Source organism: Falco biarmicus, chromosome 10 (assembly GCF_023638135.1).
Source record: "Falco biarmicus isolate bFalBia1 chromosome 10, bFalBia1.pri, whole genome shotgun sequence".
Lineage (NCBI taxonomy): Eukaryota > Metazoa > Chordata > Aves > Falconiformes > Falconidae > Falco > Falco biarmicus.
Genome location: NC_079297.1, coordinates 14,115,058 through 14,121,443, shown reverse-complemented (window position 1 = coordinate 14,121,443; position 6,386 = coordinate 14,115,058). Strand labels below are relative to the sequence as shown.

General features: G+C 55.5%; 1 long non-coding RNA gene across 1 annotated transcript; it reads right to left on the bottom strand.

Annotated features, from left to right (window-relative positions):
- Positions 1-3,019: 3,019 nt before the first annotated feature.
- On the bottom strand, positions 3,020-6,126 carry LOC130156579 (uncharacterized). Its single transcript, XR_008824478.1, has 2 exons — positions 5,314-6,126; positions 3,020-4,067 (listed from the first exon to the last, which is right to left on the bottom strand). It is a non-coding gene; the product is annotated as an uncharacterized LOC130156579 (long non-coding RNA).
- Between the last annotated feature and the right edge of the window lie 260 nt (positions 6,127-6,386).

Sequence of the window (6,386 nt, the reverse complement as noted above, 5' to 3'; positions counted from 1 at the left end):
CTCTTTTCCTAGTACCTGCATCATCCCTGCTGCAGGTCAGGCCTGGTACTACCTACACACCTACGGAAATAGGGTGGTTCCCTACCCTTACAGCAGCCTTCCATGTGCTTGATTTACCCTCTTTCCCCTAACCTCTTTCTTTCTTAGGTTTACCCACCCATGTCATAAAACCTTCATTTAAGATCGGGCCTCTGCCCAGATTTGTTTCTCCTTATCCTATTTGCAAGCAGTCCCTGTATTTCTCGATGCAGGTCAAACCTGAGGCCTCCCTGGCACACACAGTGGGACGACAAGATGGCTCCATCTGCCGTGTGATGATCTGAGAGCAAAGATCCAAAGGTATTTTTTTTTAACCTGTCCTTAATGACTGATGTCAGGACTTGTATAGGGTGAGGCCATCATATGCAAAGCCATTCCCTGTGCGATTGTCTTAGGAATGAGGAGTGGAGACTGGTGCTTTGTGTACATCTACAGGGAAGGGGTGCTTAGGGGCCTGGGGTAAATCTTCCTTCTTGCCCCATCTTGGACCCAGCTGTGCTTTTCCCCGGGGAGCGGAAGCTGTGTAGCTCTCCTGAGTGTGGAGGAACAGTACAGGGGAAATAAGGTGGTGATTTCTCCTCTGTGGTGACTCCATCATGGACTGGCCTGATCCAGCCCCACCGTTGCAAAGACAAGCTCATATTCCCCAAGGCTTTTCCATCAGGAAACTGGACTTGGCTAAAGCTGAGGCTGGCACAGGGGTACGTCAGATCTTGGATAAACCCTCCTTCTGAAGGAGGGGCTGCCTGGAACCGGGGGTGACTTGGTGTCAGCGCTGTCTTTGCTGTGTGACTAGTGGTGTTGCTCTGGGGGCTTTTGTCATCTAACCAGCCTGCAGGATGTGTGACCTCCTGGAGGAGGTGCCCCCAGCTGAACCCTGAGCCAAGCCAGCCAGGAATCGCTGTAGGATCAGGCTAAGGAGATCTCTGGGATCTCTGACAGCAAAGTGGGACCATATCCCTGAGACCGTGGGATCACACCGCTGAGCAGAGCACACGATGGGGGAGGTGGGGGGCAGCTTTATGGACATCCACAGCCCCCTCTGCAGGAACCCTCTGCTCCCAGGCGACTGAGCCTTGACTTACCCAAACAAAGGGGGGTCAGTACACCGGCAGAATACGTGCAAAGTGAAGCCGTGGCTGGCTCCATCACCAGCCTTTCTTGCTTTCCCATCTGCCAGCCGTAGCTGCTCTGACTCTTGCTGGCTCGTGCTCTTGTCTCCCTTGATTTCAGACTGCCGTGAAAGGCTTGTTGCAGTGCAGCAGCCCCGCAGCGCATGACCGTGCTTGGTGGGGTGGGTGTGAGCCAGCCCCCCTTCGCCATGCTGCAGCCATCGGCTTGTGCACGCGCAGCGGGGAGCACGTTTGGGGCAGTTGTGCTGACCCCCAGCTGCAGCCTGGGGATGGGGAGTGCTATTGCCACACTGGAGCAATACACATGATGGCCTCGGAGGGGGCTTTGTGTGGGGGAAGAGGGTTATGTCTAAGCGGTCTAACCTCCTAAATCCCATCTTGGCTAAGAAGAAGGGGGCACATGGGAAGCCCAAGGGAGGAGAGGACATTTGAGCATCGAGGCAGTCCTGCTTGCTGAGGAGTCTGTGCGACTCCCTCCCCTGCAGACCTGGAGAGGGGTCTGGTCCAGGATGAGCATCTGCCTTGTGCCATCTTGGCACAATCGATCTTGATTCTCAATCCCCGTCGTGCCCCAATCTGGGGACCTGGCCCAGTCCGGTCCATGGGGCCCCACGCAGCCCCCAGTTACCTGCGTTCCTTCAGAGCTGTCCTTGGCCTCTTGGTCCCTGGAGGAAGCCAGCAGCTTTCCTGCTGCGCTGTAGATTACCTTGGAGTGACTTGCTCCCTTCTGTCTCTCAGTGCCAGTTTTAGGTTTACTGGGGTCTGACTCCCTGCACTTGGCTTCTCATCCCTCACTACCTGCTTTGCAAAGAACCTTGGACTCGTTCAAGAGCAAAACTGCCCCGTGGCTGGATATCTGCCCCTGCAGGGTTGCGTGGAAGAGATCAGGGTGGTATGGGTGTCCCTTCCCCCAGCAGTGAATCCAGTCACTGCATAGCCCCTGACTTACGGTGGGGGCAAATGAGGTCAAAATGTGTCCTGTGACCTCGCAGCGCTTGATGGACGTGGGAGCAAGTGGGTCTCCAACACCTTGGTACTTGCGCTGATCTACTGGGAAAGAGGGAGGGGAAAAAATCCAGCTTCTTTTAAGGATCTCTGTGCCTCTAGAGCCCTCCTGATGAAGCTGAGCCCTCCTGCACCTTGCAGTCTCTTGCCCTGTGAGCTTCTGCAGTTACACGGTACCTGGCCTTGCTGGAGCAACGCTCAGGATCAGGTCCACAGGAGGAATGGGTTGCTGCACCGCTTGATGTAGCCGTATGGGCATCGCGTGCTTCCTCACTCCTGCCTCTTGCCAGGGTTGGAGGCATGACCCGTTTGCAACCACTTGGTTGTGCGACGCCTCTGCTGCAAAACAGCCTCGAGAGCGGGGGCAGCTACCTTCCTCAACACCGCTGCTGTCCTCCGAGGCCCGCGTCCTCTGCTTCTTCCCTTTCCTTGTAATGCTTCCCCCAGGAGCCCTACCTAAAAGCGCCTGCTTTTCACAGGCTAGCATGAAATCAAGTAATCCCACAAAGTACAGTAAGGCTTTTCTTTTCCCCCTCTCCTAAACAAGGAAAGTGTTCTGCTACTGACATCTCCGTTGCAGACAAGGTCGTTGTCCCACGTCAAGCACTGCAGGGATGGAGGATGGAGATGTCTGTGGACTTGGTTCCTTGGACAGACGCAATGCTGATAAAAGTGGAGCAGAGATGAAGAGGGGAGGGGGTGCAGAGAGTTGTGTGTATGCGGCTGAATCCAGCTATAGGGCTTTTTGCAGCCAAATAATTAAATCTTCCCTTGCCCAAGCACAGCTCTCAGAAGGCTCAGACTTGGGGCTCGGCATGTCTTTAGGAAGCTGAAAACACGAGTCTTACAACAGAGATTTATTGAGGTCTAAAACCTAACCTAAGAACCGACGTGGGCGACTGCAGTCTTGCTGGAGACTGCAAAAGGGGGGGCGTCCCACCTTGCGGGCTGCAGTGCTGGGGCCAGGAGTGGCACTGGGGTGGCTGCGGTACCGCACCCCCTCGCCCTGCTGGACCCATCCGGCTTTTGGAAAAAAGGAGGCTCGTAATTTAGTTCTTCTTCTCTTTAGAGAAGAGTTGAGTCGCCGAGGGGCTCTGAGGGGGGGCGGGCGGGCAGGACAGGACCGTGGACCCGTGTTGCGGCTCCGCAGCGCAGCAGGGGCTGCATGGCCGAGGCCCCGCGCAGGGCAGGAGCGGTGCAGGGATATGGGAGCGGGGCTGCAGGGGGGCAACGGCCAAAATAATGAAAGAAAAAACTAAAAAAAAAAAAAAAAAAAAAAAAAAAAAAAAAAAAAAAAAAAAAAAGCAAGTGAAAAAAATAAAGCTAAAAGCACCCCCCCTCCCATAAAACTTCCGAAGGGGTGGGTTTTTTGGGGAGCTCCTGTCGAAGCGCTGGGACGGAGGGGTGTCCCTTGCGCTGGAGGGGGGTCCCCCGCTCTGCAGCGAGGGGCCGCTTGCCCCCCGCCCCCGCCCCGCCGCCGGAGCGCGCGCTGCCCGCGCCCCCCAGCCCTGCCCGCATTGTCCTGCCGCTCCCCCGGCCCTTTGTGGGGCGGGAGCCCCCGCAGCCCTGGCGGGGCCGGAGCAGGGCCGCCCTCCCGCCTCCCCCCCTGCCCCCGGTAATGCGAGGAGACAGCTGCCCGGCCGGGCTGCCGGCATTGTTACTCCTATTTGTCAAAAGGCCGAGGATGCTCCATAGATCGCTCCGTGGCTGTTGTTAAGTGTAATTAGAGGGTTTATGTCCCCAATTTCCATGAAAATGAAGCTGTGAGGCTCCTCTCTTGGCATTCACCGCGTGCCTTAATTGTATGGACATTAAATCAAGGTCCGCTGTGAACACGCAGAGAGGGGCTCGGGCTGTCCCCGCTCGGAACGGGGCAGGCGGCGAGCGGGGCTTGCGGGAGAGAGGGGGGGAGAGAGAAAGAGAGAGAGAGGCTGTCAGTGCAGGGTCCACCCCGCCGGGATCGCCGTGGCCCCCCTTCCCCGACCCCCCCCCCCCCCCCCCTTCGCCCCGCCGCCCGGGGCCCCCCTCCGCCGGGGCGGCCGCGGAGGCGCGGCGGGGCCGGAGGCGGCGGAGGGGGGGGTGGGGGGGGTGGGGTGTGCGGGGGGAGGTGGGGGGGTGGGGGGGTTGCTTGCGGCTGGGTGCCGCTGCCGTCGCCCCCCTCCTCGCCCTGCCAGGGTCAGCAACACCCCCCAGGCTCCGCCAGCCGCCCCGCTGCATCGCACCCGGGCAGATGCTGAGCGCTGGGCGCGGAACGGCCCCGGGGGCAGAGCGACCCCCCGAGCCGGCCCTACCAGCGATAAAAATGCGGCTGAGAATAATAATATTAATAGTAAATAAATAACTAATAACGATAATCAAGATAATAATCGTAAAGGTAGTAATAAAAGCCGATAGCGCCGAGGACAGCTCGCAACAAACCTCCGCTGCCGCTGCCGGTCCCGGCGCGGAGGCAGGAGCCGCCGCAAAGCGCCCGCAGATGCTTCGCAGCCCCCCGGCTCCGGGCTGCGGGAGCGGGTCCCCCCGCCGGGCCGCCGCCGTCCGAGCCCCGGGCAGCCGGCGGGGGGCTGCGGGGGGCGCAGGGACCCCGCTCCCTCCCCGGAGCAAAAGGAAAATCCCGCTCGGGTGTTTCTCCTTGCTCGCAAGGCAAAGGAGCCGGTTTCTCTCCTCCTGAAGGGAAACCGGCGGAGGTTAAACACGCGTTTCTCAGCTTTCCGCTCCGCCGCGGTTCGGCACAATAATCGCTCCACTTAAAAAAAAAATTAAATAATAAAATATATATATATGCAAAAATAAAATATTGGGAGGGATTGAAATGGGGTAAAGCAATTCAACCGGTTTCGCTGATCGCCGTCGGACTTAGAGGCGCCTTATGAATTTAGGACGATTTCTCTCTCTAGATACCGCGTCTGAAAAATCCTCACCCCCTCCCCTTCCTCCCCTTCCTTTTTGTCCAAAAAAGAAAAAAGAAAAAAGAAAAAAAAAAAAAGCATCACAAGCCCATTAAGGTCGCTTGCACAAGGGGAGAAAAAAATCCTGATGCTCTTCCAAGTTAGCAATAGAGCTGGGTCGCTCTCCCACCATTGTCGCCCAAACCCCGTAATTACAGCTCGGCAAGCCTAGCTCTTAGCAGATTTACCCACTCCAGTGGAAGCAGCGCTCGGCTCCGGCGGCACAAACTCTGCTGCCTCGCTCAGATCCAGTGCAAACGCCCTCCCGTGGCTCAGGACGCTTGTTTTTGTGTAGGCAAGCTGGAGATGAATAAGAAAGGCGCCTAGTCTCTCATTATCTTTGAATTTCAGACTTTTTTTTCCTCTCTTTTTTTTTTTTCCTTTTCTTTTTTTTTTTTTTTTTTTTTCCTTCTCTCTCCTCCTGCCCTGGAACAATGCAGAAGGACCTCATCAGAGTGAAAACCAGGCTCCCGCTAGGCTTTAAAAGCAAGATGAACTTGGTGCACCACCCATCTTTCTCTTCTCTTCTCCAAAGCTCTTTAAAGGGGTTATGAGGCGTCTCTCTCAATTTATCCCTTTTCTCTTGATCTTCCTAGCAGAGGGGTTTGCGGTCTAGTCCTGGCTGTTTCAGCTGATCTCATCCAGTCTAAGGGATTAGAGCTTCTTCTCCGCATCCCGGCTCTCAGCACATCTGCTGATTGGGTTCAGCACAAGAGGATTACATTGGGACCCAATGACGTCACCGCTAGGACATAAGTTCTCCTCCATTAACCAAATCCTCATCAGCAAGATGTCCTTGAAACTGGAGGAGTAACATTCAGGACTCCATCGCCAGCCCGTCCCCACCTTCCTCCCGGGCGGGCTGCTGGGGCTTTCGGAAAAAATATTGTTTAAGCTTTGAGCACTTGCAGCTGCATCAATAATGTACCACTGCAGGCTGGAGGATCGAGGCGTTATAGGAGAGCGCGTACCCTATAAATAGGGTTCTGCACCTAAACTGTTAATCAGAGGAGCTTTATATATTCTGTTGCTTTTTCTTTTTTTTTTTTTCTCTCTTTTTTTTTTTTTTTTTGGTTGGGAAGGGAGGGGGTGGAGGGGCAGAGGGGGAGGGGAAAAGCTGCATCCTACAGTTATATTTCCAAGCTCAAAAAGACATCAGCGATAATTTTCTTTAAAGCTGACATGGATGTAATTTTAAAATATGTTTTCTTTTTTTTTTAAGGAATGTGTAGGATTTCACCCCCGTTCTCTCCAAGAAGAG